General features: G+C 40.7%; 1 non-coding gene across 1 annotated transcript; it reads right to left on the minus strand.

Annotated features, from left to right (window-relative positions):
• Positions 1-788: 788 nt before the first annotated feature.
• LOC130296016 (U2 spliceosomal RNA) lies at positions 789-975 on the minus strand. Its single transcript, XR_008849108.1, has one exon. It is a non-coding gene; the product is annotated as a U2 spliceosomal RNA (small nuclear RNA).
• Between the last annotated feature and the right edge of the window lie 14007 nt (positions 976-14982).

Raw genomic sequence — 14982 nt, forward strand, 5'->3', positions numbered from 1 at the left:
TTCTCACTCACTCACTCACTCACTTTAATTCATTTGTTCTCTCTCTCACTCACTCAATTATTCACTCAAGCACTCACTCACTCTCTCTCTTACCCACTCACTCAGTCAGTCTCTCTCTCTTTCTTTCTTTCTTTTTTTTTATTAATTTTTTTCCATCTTCTTCTTCTTCTTCAGACCCCATCATAGCACTAATGCTTATCCAATACCACCAGCAGATGGAGACACTCCATTGCAACATTGGTTGTGAGCAGCAGTTTCTAAAAACAAATGCCTCATGGCTGATTTCCCATCAATCAATGGATGGCAAATTTTGTTTTTATCATTCACTGACCACAGAACCAATGCATGGTCAAGCAACAGCAATGACGCACCCTTGTGAATAACCATGAGACCCTCACATCATTTAACAGGATTCAGCACCACCTGCAAGACAGCTACGTATCATGTCATGTCAAACCTGCACAGGTGTGCTAGATTAGTATTATTATTATTTTTTTAGTTTTTATGACATCAATCAGTGTGCAAACATGGTCAGTAAAACGCCAAATGGATAGACGTTCATAAACCAGTCAGTGCAACTCATTATTGTGGTCTCTAATTGTGGAACTCTTTTTTTTTTGTGAGGATACGATGAGCTTATCCAATTAAGGAGGCCATTCAGCAGTACTGGGTCTGGACAGCAGCGGCACCTTCTGCAGCCAGTCTGACTGACATGACAAGGCAGGCAACAGCTGCAGCAGCACCCACAGAGGATTAAATAAGAATCTGTCTTTTTTAACACTGGAATGGGGTGGTGCACTGTACCCGAAGATACTGCCATATCGGGTCAATGCATTGGGCGACGGAAGCAAGTTTCCAAATCGGCTCCCATTCTCAAAAATCCATTTAATTTATGGCCCCTAGATAGGGGACGTATCAGATATTAAACTGATAAGAACAGATTTTTGATTGAAAAAACCTTTATTACCAATCAATTGTCAATCACACAATAAATATATTCACCATAACAGAACTGACTTTTTTTTATCTATCTATCTATCTATCTATCTATCTATATATATATACCGTATTTATCGGGGTATACCACGCACCTGCCTATAACATGCACCCTCATTTTACCAAGGATATTTGGGTAAAAAAAGTTTTTTACCCAAATATCCATGGTAAAATGAGGGTGCGTGTGTGCGCGTGTATACCCGATAAACCCCCAGGAAAGGCAGGGGGAGAGAGGCCGTCGCTGCCCGCTTCTCTCCCCCTGCCTTTCCTGGGGTCTAGAGCGCTGCTGCCGGCCCTTCTCACCCCCTGGTTATCGGCGCCGACAGCCAGGGGGAGAGAAGGGGCAGCGGCACCCATTGCCGGCGCCGCTGCCCCATTGCCTCCCCCCATCCCCGGTGGCATAATTACCTGGGTCGGGTCCGCGCTGCTGCAGGCCTCCGGCGCGCGTCCCCTGCGTCGTTGCTATGCACGGCGCGGCGCATGACGTCAGTGCGCCGCGCCGTGCAGCGCATAGCAACAGGTAATTATGCCACCGGGGATGGGGGGAGGCAACGGGGCAGCGGCGCCGGCAATGGGTGCCGCTGCCCCTTCTCTCCCCCTGGCTGTCGGCGCCGCTTCTCTCCCCCTGGCTATCGGCGCCGGCACCGATAGTCAGGGGGACAGAACGGGCAGCGGCGCCGATAGCCAGGGGGTGAGAAGGGCCGGCAGCAGGGCTCTAGACCCCAGGAAAGGCAGGGGGAGAGAAGCGGGCAGCGACGGCCTCTCTCCCCCTGCCTTTCCTGGGGGTGTATCGGCGTATAACACGCACATAGACTTTAGGCTAAAAATTTTAGCCTAAAAAGTGCGTGTTATACGCCGATAAATACGGTATATATATATATATATATATATATATATATATATATATATATAGATATATAAAAAAAAATATTTTATTGAAGAGCTGAGGTATGTGCTCTTAAAGAGTAGCTATCCTCAACTAAAATGTCCATATTCCCCCTCCCCATCTTTCCCTCACACTGTCTACATCTATCCCTGTTTTTTTTATCCTCTTAAAACATTAGAACAATACCTTTTTCCACTCCTCTTCGGTAGCTCAGAGTTGAGCAGTCTCACGATTGCAGGAAGTCGGCGGGCGGGCCGGCGTGACGTCATCTGAAGCCTCGCCGGCCACCACTTCCGCCCATCTTGCTGTATTCTGCGCTCAATGTCGGGAGCGCGCATACAGGCGCGCATACAGGCTGGGAGGGACGGCAGCCTCTGAGTCTCCTCCTTTCTGTTTAGTTTTGCACGTACCATTCAGAGAGGAGGAGAGTCTGAGAACGGAGCTGCTGTACTGTGCCCTGAGGGAATTTATAATATCAAAATGGTGGGTAGTACAATTGATTATATGCCCAAAACAATAAAAATAAAATTTCACAAAGCTGCAATCCCCAATGAATGACTGCAGACCGCAGTGCATTATAAATGGTGTATATAATAGTGATTTTATCCCAATCAAAAATGATGCATAATTTTTGAATGGGATAAAATCTCCATTATTGACACCATTTATAATGCACTGCTGGCTGCAGCCATTCATTGGGGATTGCAGCTTTGTGAATTTATTTATTTATTTTTTCATATAAAGCTGCACTCCCAAATGAATGGCTGCAGCCAGCAGTGCATTATAAATGCTGTCAATAATAGTGATTTTATCCCATTCAAAAATGATGCATCATTTTTGTAATGGAATAAAATCTCTTTTTTTTCACCATATATACCAGTGGTCCCCAAACTGTGGCCCTCCAGATGTTGCAAAACTACAACTCCCAGCATGCCTGGACAGCCAACGGCTGTCCAGGCATGCTGGGAATTGTAGTTTTGCAACATCTGGAGGGCCACAGTTTGGGGACCACTGACCTATACTGCATTGCTGCGGTTTTATCGTGTACATGTGCTCACTGATTGCATATTTTATTGCATTAGGAACACCGCAGCAATTCAGGATAGGTGGTGATTAAAAAAAAAGATTTTATTCCATTCAAAAATTGTGCATATTTATTGATGGAATGAATTCACAATTTATATCACCATCTAGACTGTATTGCACATAACACCATAACCTCCCCCCAATGGAATAAATGTGCTTTTTTTGCTCACCATCTATACTGGAGTGATCCGGTGTTACTCAATAAAACCGCAGCACTACAATATAGATAGTGATCCAAAGTCCCAAATGAGTCCAAAATCAGAAATTTACCGTGCATAACATCCACACTCAATATATGATAATGAGCGTGCATAGCATGCAGGCTCAAAACATGATAATGAGAGTGCATAGCATGCATGCTCATTACCTGATATTGAGCATCCATAGCATGCACACTCAATACATAATAATAAACATGAATATTTTGAGCGTGCATAGCCTGCATGTTCAATACATGATATTGAGCATGCATAGCATGCACAGTAAGTATATGATATTGAGCATGCATAGCATACACACTCAATTCATGATAATGAGCGTGCATAGCATGCAGGCTCAATACATTGTAATGAAAGTGTGTAGCATGTATGTGTAGCATACATTGAGCATCCATAGGATGCATACTCAATACATAATAATGAACGTTAATATATGAGTGTGCATAGCCTGCATGCTCAATACATTATATTGAGCATGCATAGCATACACACTCAATACATGATAATGAACGTGAATATATGAGCGTGCATAGCATGCATGCTCAATACATGTTATTGAGCATGCATAGCATCCACAGTCAATACATGATATTGAGCATGCATAGCATGCACAATCAATACATGATATTGAGCGTGCATGGCATAAACACTCAATACATGATAATGAGCATGCATAGCATGCAGGCTCAATACATCGTAATGAAAGTGTGTAGCATGCATGCTCAATAAATGATATTTTGCATGCATAGCATGCACACTCAATACATAATTAACATGAATATTTTGAGCGTGCATAGCCTGCATGTTCAATACATGATATTGAGCATGCAAAGCATGCACAATCAATACATGATAATGAGCATGCATAGCATACATTTTCAATAAATGATATTGAGCATGCATAGCATTCACACTCAAAAATGATATTGAGCATGCATAGCATACAGGCTCAATACATCATAATGAGAGTGCATAGCATGGATGCTCAATATATAATAATGAACATGAATATATGAGCGTGCATAGCATGCACAGTCAATACATGATATTGAGCATGCATAGCATACACACTCAATACATGATAATGAATGTGAATATATGAGCGTGCATAGCATGCATGCTCAATACATGTTATTGAGCATGCATAGCATCCACAGTCAATACATGATATTGAGCGTGCATAGCATGCACAATCAATACATGATATTGAGCGTGCATGGCATGAACACTCAATACATGATAATGAGCATGCATAGCATGCAGGCTCAATACATCATAATGAAAGTGTGTAGCATGCATGTTCAATATATTACATTGAGCATCCATAGGATGCATACTCAATACATAATAATGAACGTTAATATATGAGTGTGCATAGCATGCATGCTCAATACATGATATTGAACATGTATATCCTACACACTCAATACATTATAATGAGCGTGCATAGCATGCAGGCTCAATACATCATAATGAGAGTGCATAGCATGCACACTCAATACATAATAATTAGCGTGCTTATCTGATCAATACCTGATGTTGAGCGTGCATAGCCTGCACAGTCAGTACATGATAATGAGCCTGCATAGCTGAGTGTGCATAACATGCACACTCAAGACATGATAATGAGTTTGCTTAGCTGAGCGTGCAGGCTCAAAATATGATATTGAGCAGCCCTAGCTTGCTGTCGCTATAAATACAATGTGCAGAGTATTATTAAACCTTGTATAATTGATTATTGTACTGAAAAAGGATGATAGCCACTAACATGTTATCTCAACAAGACCAAAACCAAGTAATGGAGAATTTTGCTTTAGGCTATTACATACTCTATTAATCTATTTACTAAAGGCAACTGGATATTCATATGCTGCAGAGGAGGAAAGGAATGAAGAATGTAATCCTGAAGAATCTTCTGATGAGGTAATTAATATTCTTTATTATTTATATATATATATATATATATATAATTTTTTTTAATACTTATTATTATATTAATTCACTTTTTTTTTTTTTTTAAATAGGAAGATTATAGTATTCAACAGGAGACGTAAAGTGACAGTGAGGAGGAAACAGCTGCAACAATACATGAAATAACGCCGGTAAGCATATCAACAAGCTACACTTGAAGATCATTTGAACACTGTAATTGAACCCACACCAGGGTCTAACCTACACATTACTAACAGCGCCCTGATGTTTAGCTTTCTACCCCGTTTGACAAAAGATCTCCATAGACCACAATGGGCAAAATAAAAAAAATAAAATAAAATAATGTTTTAGATCTAGCCCATTCATTCCTATCCACCAAAAATAGACCCTGGAGGCTGACTTCCAGTACCCTGCTGTTTAGCTTCCTACTTCATTTGACACAGGATCTCCATAGACCACAATGGGCCATTGAATTCAATGGGCAAAAAATCTCAATATTATAGATCTAGCCCATTCATTCCTATACACCAACAATAAACCCTGGAGGCTGACTTCATACTCAGCCTCCAATGGTATTTTGACTAAACAAACCTCAAATGTTTAATGGGTTAATTTGTTGGTGTATAGGAATGAATGGGCTAGATCAGTGTTGTTCAAACAGTGGCCCTCCAGATGTCGCAAAACTACAACTCACTCACAGTCCACGCATGCTGGGGGTTTTAGTTTTGCAACATCTGGAGGGCCACAGTTTGAAGACCACTTGGCTACATCTATCTTCTACAATCTTCACTATCACCAATCTCTTCTTTCTCCTGCCCTAATCTAGCAGCCAAACATTACCATGACACCCCAAAGTCTACCCTGGATCAAATGGTACCCTCTAAAACACGAATCTCCCAACACAGACGGCAGCAACCCTGGCACACGCTAACAACCCGCTTTCTCAGGCGATGCTCTGGGTGTGCTGAACGTCTCTGGAGGAAAACTAAGACTTCTTCAGACTATCTGCACTATAAATTCATGCTTAAATCCTATTACTCCGCTCTTCACCTCGCCAAACAAACATATTTTACCTCCCTCATCTCCTCTCTGTCTAACAACCCAAAACACCTTTTTGACACGTTCAACTCTCTCCTTCGGCCTAAAGTACAGACCCCAATCACTGATCTCTGTGCTGAAGACCTGGCCAAATACTTCAAAACTAAAATCGATGAAATTCGTGATGAAATCCTCTCCCAGTCCCCTAAAAGTTCTGATCCAATTCCCAGCCACGTCTCCTCTTCATTACAGGCTCAAAAACTGAGAGTGATGGAGAATGAGGTTTCCAAGCTCCTCTCCTCCGCCCGCCCCACTACCTGCTCTAGTGACCCCATGCCTTTACACCTCATCCAGTCTCTCTCTTCTGCTATCAGCTGTCACCTAACTAAAATCTTTAACCTCTCCCTCTCTTCTGGGGTCTTTCCCTCCTCCTTTAAACACTCTATCATAACCCCACTATTGAAAAAACCATCTCTGGACCCTTCCTGTGCAGCCAACTATCGACCCGTCTCAAATCTCCCCTTTATCTCCAAACTCCTGGAATGCTTGGTCTACTCCCGCCTTATCCGCTATCTCTCCGAGAACTCTCTCCTTGACCCCTTACAGTCTGGTTTCCGCTCCATTCACTCCATTCACAGAAACGGCCCTAACCAAAGTCACTGACGATCTTCTGATGGCCAAATCAAATGGCAATTTCTCTTTACTGATTCTCTTGGACCTGTCTGCGGCTTTTGACACTGTGAATTATCAACTCCTCCTCAGTAGTCTCCGCTCCATCGGTCTCAAGGACTCTGCTCTCGCCTGGTTTTCCTCCTATCTCTCTGGCCGCTTCTTTAGCGTCTCGTTTTCTGGCTCTACTTCTTCTCCTCTTCCCCTTGCTGTCAGGGTTCCCCAGGGATCGGTCCTAAGTCCTCTACTCTTTTCACTCTACACATCCCCGATTGGAAAAACAGTCAGTGGATTTGGTTTCCAGTACCACCTCTACGCTGATGACACCCAACTTTATACCTCCTCCTCCAACATCACCCCTGCACTCCTACAGAATACCAGTGACTGTCTCTCTGCCGTCTCAGACATCATGTCCTCTTTATATCTGAAACTAAATCTTTCTAAAACAGAACTTCTTGTCTTTTCTCCATCAACTGATACTGTACCTAACCCTGACATTTCCATCTCGGTATGTGGTACTACCATAACTCCCGGGCAGCAGGCTCGCTGTCTTGGAGTTATACTTGACTCTGATCTGTCTTTCACTCCCCATATTCAGTCTCTTTCACGTTCTTGTCACCTGCATCTAAAAAACATTTCCAGAATCCGCCCGTTTCTCATTACTGAAACTGCTAAAACTCTCATTATTGCTTTGATTCACTCCCGTCTCGACTACTGTAACTCTTTACTAATAGGCCTTCCTTTCTCCAAACTCTCTCCTCTTCAGTCCATCCTTAATGCCGCAGCCAGACTCATCTCCTCTCCAGCCGCTACACCGACGACTCCTCCCTGTGCCAGTCACTACACTGGTTAACAATTCAGTCCAGAATACAGTACAAAATCCTTAGTCTCACACACAAAGCTCTCCACAATGCTGCACCTCCCTACATCTCATCTCCGTCTACCATCCTACACTTTCTCTCCGATCTGCTAATGATCTCACACTAACATCTTCTATAATCCGAACTTCTCACTCCCGTCTACAAGACTTCACTCGTGCTGCACCGGTTCTCTTGAATGCTATCCCTAAATCCCTCAGACTCAACAACAACATCCATAGTTTCAAACGTGGCCTAAAAACACATCTCTTCAGACAGGCCTACAAGTAGTCTCTAATTGGCCTCAACATATCCTCAACATATCCCCAACATATCCTCAACATATCCCCACACCTCTTGTTTGAATAGTTATTGTGTAATTTTATGTCTGATACTTGTCTTTGTTTGTACCCCATAATTGTAAGCGCTGTGGAATCTGTATGCGCTATATAAATAAATAAATAAAATAAATAAATCTATAACATAGTGATTTTTTGTCTATTTAAATCCAAGGGCCCATTGTGGTCTATGGCGATATTGTGGTAAACTTGTAAGAAAGCTGAACAGCAGTGTCCTGTTAGTAATGTGTATGGGAGACCCTGGTGTGGGTTCAATTCCTCTGTTGATATAGAGGGAGAATTATCAAAACCTGTCCAGAGGAAAAGTTTCTGAGTTGCCCATTGCAACCAATCAGATTGCTTCTTTCATTTTTCAGAGGCCTTTTAAAAAATGAAAGAAGCAATCCAATTGGTTGCTATGGGCAACTGCACAACTCTTCCTCTACACTGGTTTTGATGAATCTCCCCCATAGAGTTCTGTGATTATACTCATATTAGTTTGAACTTTTGTGAACTAGGTCAATTGAATACAACACATTACCTCCTTTTTCAATTAACCTAGTTGCCCATTTATGGTATCCAATCAACCTAGTTTCCACGGTTCAAAGTATCAATTGACCTATATCTGTCAAACCTAATTAAAGAATAATCACACAACTTGAGCTGAACCCAGGAATTGAACCCACACCAGGGTCTCCCATACATATTACTACCAGTACCCTGCTGTTTAGTTTCCTACTTCATTTGACACAGGATCTCCATAGACCACAATGGGCCATTGAATTCAATGGGCAAAAAATCTCAATGTTATAGATGTAGCCCATTCATTCCTATACACCAACAATAGACCATGGAGGCTGACTTCATACTCAGCCTTCAATGGTATTCTGACTCACCAAAATGATAATGTTTAATGGGTTAATTTATTCCTAAATTTCTGTACTTTCCTATTTTGTCTGTAGCTTGATGCATTGGACAAACATTTTAGCAGGAACTGGTGGGTTTGGATAAAACAGTCCCCCATAGGGCTACTGTAAGTGGTCCCCAAAATTTTTTGTGACACCCCTATGTCCATTTAATATATTGTTCAAGAGGATTACATTTTTTTATTGTATACAATTTTTTATCTTTTTGTATTCATTTTTAGAAACGAAAAGCTCTTCTGGAAAGACTAAGAAAAAAGGCAGAACTACATGGCGAGCTACATGAGCACTCTTTCCAAAACGATCCAGAGTGGCCAAGCATCAATGACATCCCAGGTGACATAGTTACATAGTTGCATAGTTACATAGTTAGTACGGTCGAAAAAAGACATATGTCCATCAAGTTCAACCAGGGAATTAAGGGGTAGGGGTGTGGCACGATATTGGGGAAGGGATGGGATTTTATATTTCTTCATAAGCATTAATGTTATTTTGTTTCAGGAATGTATCTAATCCTGTTTTAAAGCTGTTAATTGTTCCTGCTGTGACCAGTTCTTGAGGTGGACCGTTCCATAAATTCACAGTCCTCACAGTAAAGAAGGCGTGTCGCCCCTTGAGACTAAACTTTTTCTTCTCCAGACGGAGGGAGTTCCCCCTCGTCCTTTGGGGGGTTTAACCTGGAACAGTTTTTCTCCATATTTTTTGTATGGGCCATTAATATACTTATATACGTTTATCATATCCCCCCTTAAACGTCTCTTCTCAAGACTAAACAATTGTAACTCCTTTAATCGCTCCTCATAGCTAAGATGATCCATGCCCCATATTAGTTTAGTCGCGCGTCTCTGCACCCTTTCCAACTCCGCAGTGTCCCTTTTATGGACAGGTGCCCAAAACTGAACAGCATATTCCAGGTGAGGCCGTACCAATGCTTTATAAAGGGGGAGTATTATGTCCCTGTCCCTTGAGTCCATGCCTCTTTTGATACATGACAATATCCTGCCGGCTTTGGAAGCAGCAGCCTGACATTGCATGCTATTCTGTAGTCTGTGATCTACAAGTACACCCAGATCCTTCTCTACCAGTGACTCTGCCAGTTTAATCCCCCCTAAGACATACGACGCATGCAGGTTATTAGTACCCAGATGCATAACTTTACATTTATCCACATTGAACCACATTGAACTATAATGATCCAAGAATTGGGAATACACATTGGTGCAAGTGCCAAAATTGCAAAATTATGCCAACAAGAGATGAGAGCATCTGCTGCCAGGAGGAGGATATTCTTAATCCCCACTTTGATAAAGGACTAACTTGTATTCTACAACACGAGGAGTTAGTCAACTTGAGATTTAAAGAAAAAAGTTCAGTGGATGGATAAGTGCCAAAGAATTGTTAAAAAATTGCAATAGGTAATAATATTGTATTGTATATTAATTTTTATATCTTTTTTAGAAACATTTTTTTTAATGTTTTTAAATATTACTCTCTTTTTTTGACCTTTTCATAAAACTTGAAAAATTAAAAATGTGCATATCAGCATTTCTCTGTGTTTACATGAACATAATTGCAGTTGCTATTACAATTCATTTTATTTTTTATTTATTTTTTTGTGTGCAAATAATTTACCAATCTCAAAGTACATTTACACAAACTTTAGCGTATACGGCTGGGGGAGATAAAACCGGGGGATCACGTATCCCTGCCATATGCAACCATATGTTAATTCCTTTCTATGAGCCGACCGGAGTGAAATGCCGATTATGGTTGGCTCATTTTTGCCCTGTATGCGCTTTTTCCACAGACCTAAAGCCATAGTCGACCATGGTTTTACTTCACCTTTTTAGGTACGGTTGAAAGTGCATACGGGACAAAAATGAGCCAACCTCACTGAGGATCACTCCGGTCGGCTCATTGAAATGATTTACCATACGGCAGGGATACGGTAGCACATGGTTTTAGCTCCACCACAGCCTTATGAACTCATGTAAGTGTTATAACATGATGTAGGTCTTTATAAGTCTTCCCCCACGATTGTGAAATTTGAATCTAAATCCACATATCTGTAAATTATTCATAATTTTTACACTATTTTAATCTTATTTTATTTGTAGGGTTATTCGCAAGTCCGCTTATAGATCCTACTCTTGTTTTGCGCATGGAATCCTTGGGCCTAAACGACGAAAGCCAATACCATCATGTGTCGTCAATTTTATTAGGTCTGAATTTCCAGATCCTGACGGGCAATATATTGGATTCCACTGGCCTGATGAATACCCAGCAAGTGACATGGCTGCTGATGTTTGATTCACTATGACACTTACTTTCTGCACTTTTCATGTTACTACAGTTTTACATTGCACTTTTATTGTTTACAATTTTTTTATGTTTATTTATCTTGTTATTTATATTATATTAATTAGTTATTTAAATTTTTATGGTGGTTATTTTATTTTGTCTATTTTAATCTGTCTACACCAGTCAGTTCCCAAACGTGGTCCCTCGGCACACTGCTATTCCATTTGACACTTCCCATTGTTGGAGTTTATTTTTCCGTTGATTTTTTTATTTCCAGCCCTGGCATGCTCGCTGATGACTGACGGCGCAGGGTGGAAGGGAAGCCTGCGTGCGAACTGCGCACAGTGTCCCACTCCCCCTTGCGGCCCAGTGAGGCAAAAATGGAGCCATGGTGAAGAAGCTGTAATACCTGCGGTGCCACCGTCACTGCGGTGTCACCCAGGTCCACCCTCTACCCACCCCAACTGTCAACCCCCCCCCCCCCCCCCGTCCACACCCGTGTCACCATGTTCATCCTCCTGTCCTCGCTGTCACACATGTACACTCCTCTACACCCGTCTATAAACCATATACACTCCTCTACACCCCTCTGTCACCCATGTACACCCCTCTGTTACCCATGTACACTCATCTACACCCCTCTGTTGCCCACGTAAAATAATTGCGGATCCTAATGTGTTTGTTTTGCATGTTTAACAGTGAAGAATTGTGTGTGGAATAAATAGTCAAGATGGCAACAATTCAAAGTAGAGAAGATATTATTTGTCAGTTGCTATATAAAGCAGAAATTTTAAATACATACCAACTGAAAAATAGATAATCCATACTCCTTGTATCTCGGCCAGCTGCAGCACCTGGCGTATGAGATAACCCCCGGTTTTCTATAAAATTTTACCTTGTTTAAAGGTAGTCTTATATGGCATATAAAAAAAATATTAATTCCTTAGAAACTGAATATTTTTGATTTACGTTTTTTTTTAACAATTGATGATTAAAATTTATTTTCTGTAATGAAAACATTTCACAAAAACAAGTAGTAATAATATTTTTAAATAAACAACACTATAATAATAAACCATTAATAAAAAAAAGTATTTTTTACTCATGAAAATATACATGAATATGCATGTTGAACAATATAGCACATAAACAAGTATATAGCACATAACAAACAAGTAAAAAATTTAAATCTTGAGTGGTGTTTTTCAACCATTGATTGTTTGTCTGGTTTTTCAATTGGTGCTATATTAGAAGGCATTGTTGACCGGCGAGAGGTCCAGTCTATGGAAATGTTTCCATCGGCAAGTCCCATTACATCCTGCATGATTTTCGAGACGAATTCCTGAGTGGTTGGCTCATACACTGATCGTACAAACCACTCTTTCCGGGCTTTTGAATAGGCAAGATTGTACCTCGGTGTGCCTAAAGGTCCGCTAGTTTCAGTCTCTCTTGTAACAACTGCTTGCACTCTATTCACATTATAATTATGGTCAAGAGCAGCAAGCTGTGTTCGAGCATACACCCCGTCTGTACTAAAATGAAGTCTTTTAGGCCTGTATTTTGTTAGTGAACTATGAAACACTTCCAGATCTCCAGTGTGACAAAAGTTGCTAAGATGTCTAAGGTCTTTTTGTAGTCTTGTATCCATGACAATTTTTCCAAGTTCAACATAACAGGCACTTTGTATTTTTAACCATTTTCGGGTGGACTGAATGTCCTCAGGGAGTTGGTCATGATGACAAGATGATTCCTGACCATTATCATCCTTCCAAAAATGAACGTTGGTGACATGGTACAAGACAGAGTTCCATCTGTTTACAAGTTCATCTGGATTGCATTCACAAGTATTAGAACTCCACCATAAATGATTTTTAATTGGTCCTATCCATTCTGCTAAATCTTGGCAGTTTTTAGTTTTTTTTTTTGCTGACGGCAAGTAGCTTTTTTCCAATAGATTTAGCTAAGTGCCAGACATCAAACTGGTGACCAATTGTTTTATATTCCTCACGCAGCATTTTTCTGATGGATACGTGCCGGTCAGTGCAAATGATGTCTATGTCCACTTTATTTTGCAGTAGAAATTCCAAGGCATTCTTGCACGCTATTTTTTCAAGGGCAACAGAGGATAAACCAATACCGATTTGTTGAATGTTGAAATTCAATATTTTGTTAGTTTCTACATCCATCAATGTGTATATGCAATATTTTGCACTGTGCCCGGGTGAATCACATTGTCCATCTCCAGCAACACATACTGCATGTTGTGATATTTTTTCCATTTCTAATTTTTGATTAATTGTCCAAGAATTTTCAATTGCAGGAAATATATATATTTTTTGGATACGGTAGTAAGTAGCCTGGCTAATTCCCAAAATATTAAATATTTTTAGGAACTGTTGGATTTTGATGTAAGTGTTTCCACTAGTAATGATAGCAGTAGCTAACTGTAAATTTCCAAATGGTTTCTTTCCCAATCGGGGCTGGCTCTGCCATATGCGTTTTAAATGTTTGGCCTCGCATTCAGCAAAGACTGAAATATATGATCCCTTTGTTTTTTTATACACTCCTAGTATTTTTTTGTTGCAGGGTGGATTAGAGGTACAAGGCATCTTGTATAGTAATGTGTCCAAACAGCTTTCATAAACTATGAATTTTCTTTCTTCATGATGTGGTACATTTACATTTACAAATTTTTCACTCAGCACATGCTGACTGTCCTCTTCTTCGTAGTCTTCATCATCTGAATGAACTGAGTCTCCCTCATCATCACTTGAACTACTTTCATTTGTTGAGACTGGAGTTGTGATTGTTGATAAACTTTTATCTACTTCTAAAACAGATATAGGGGCATGCAGAGTAGATTCCTCCACAATAACAGTGACTTCAGGGTCTTCAATAGGTTGTATAGGTGAAATTGTCAATTCGGATAAAAGCGTGGCAGGTAGTAGTTCGTGTCTAGCTCTACAACTTTCTTGAAACTCAGGTACACTGTTAAGAGTTGCTGATCCAGTTGGTCCTATATATTTTTTCGGAGTCGAAAATATTACACTGGCACCTTGCAATGGCTCCGAAGGCAGGTTTCCAAATACCAAGCTTTGTCTTGATTTTTTTTTTCTCAAGATTTTTTTTTTAACCAGTCTTCTGCATTGTATTTTTATAGAGAAAGTTGTAGGTTTTACTTGTATACACTGATTTACGGTTCCCCAATTCCTGTCAAATATAGTTGCTGCTTCCTTTTTCGTTATCTCTGAGGCTTGTGGCTCCGTTTCAGTTGGGTTAACATGAGGTACAATATTTCGGCAGGTTGGGCACATTTCCCCTGGCTTTAAACCATTGGTTGAAGCTACGTCTTCATCCAATCTTTTCCTCTTTTGAGGATTCAGGATTTCAGCCTCAACTGCCTCGGCAGCTTGAACTTGTATATCCCGTGTAGGGAAAATACTAGGAACGGCAAAGGGGGTGAGCCTCTGTTTTCCTGTATTTGGATTAAAGGTATAGTCAGTAGTTTTAAAATGGGCTGAGCAGAGCCGATAATTGTTTGTTTTAGAGAGATGAATGTGGTCAACCAGTTCATCAATTTTGGGAAACTCTTGATCTGTAGCCAATAGCCATGCCATGATACAATCCCTCTCTCTTGGGAAGGAATGCATGATGATATTATGGTCGCCTTTTATGCTCCTTGACTTGCAACCGTTGACAATGCAGCCCGGCATTTTCTAAAGAAGAAAATGGAATAAT

The sequence above is a fragment of the Hyla sarda genome, chromosome 11 (genome assembly GCF_029499605.1).
Source record: "Hyla sarda isolate aHylSar1 chromosome 11, aHylSar1.hap1, whole genome shotgun sequence".
NCBI classification, from domain to species: Eukaryota; Metazoa; Chordata; class Amphibia; order Anura; family Hylidae; genus Hyla; species Hyla sarda.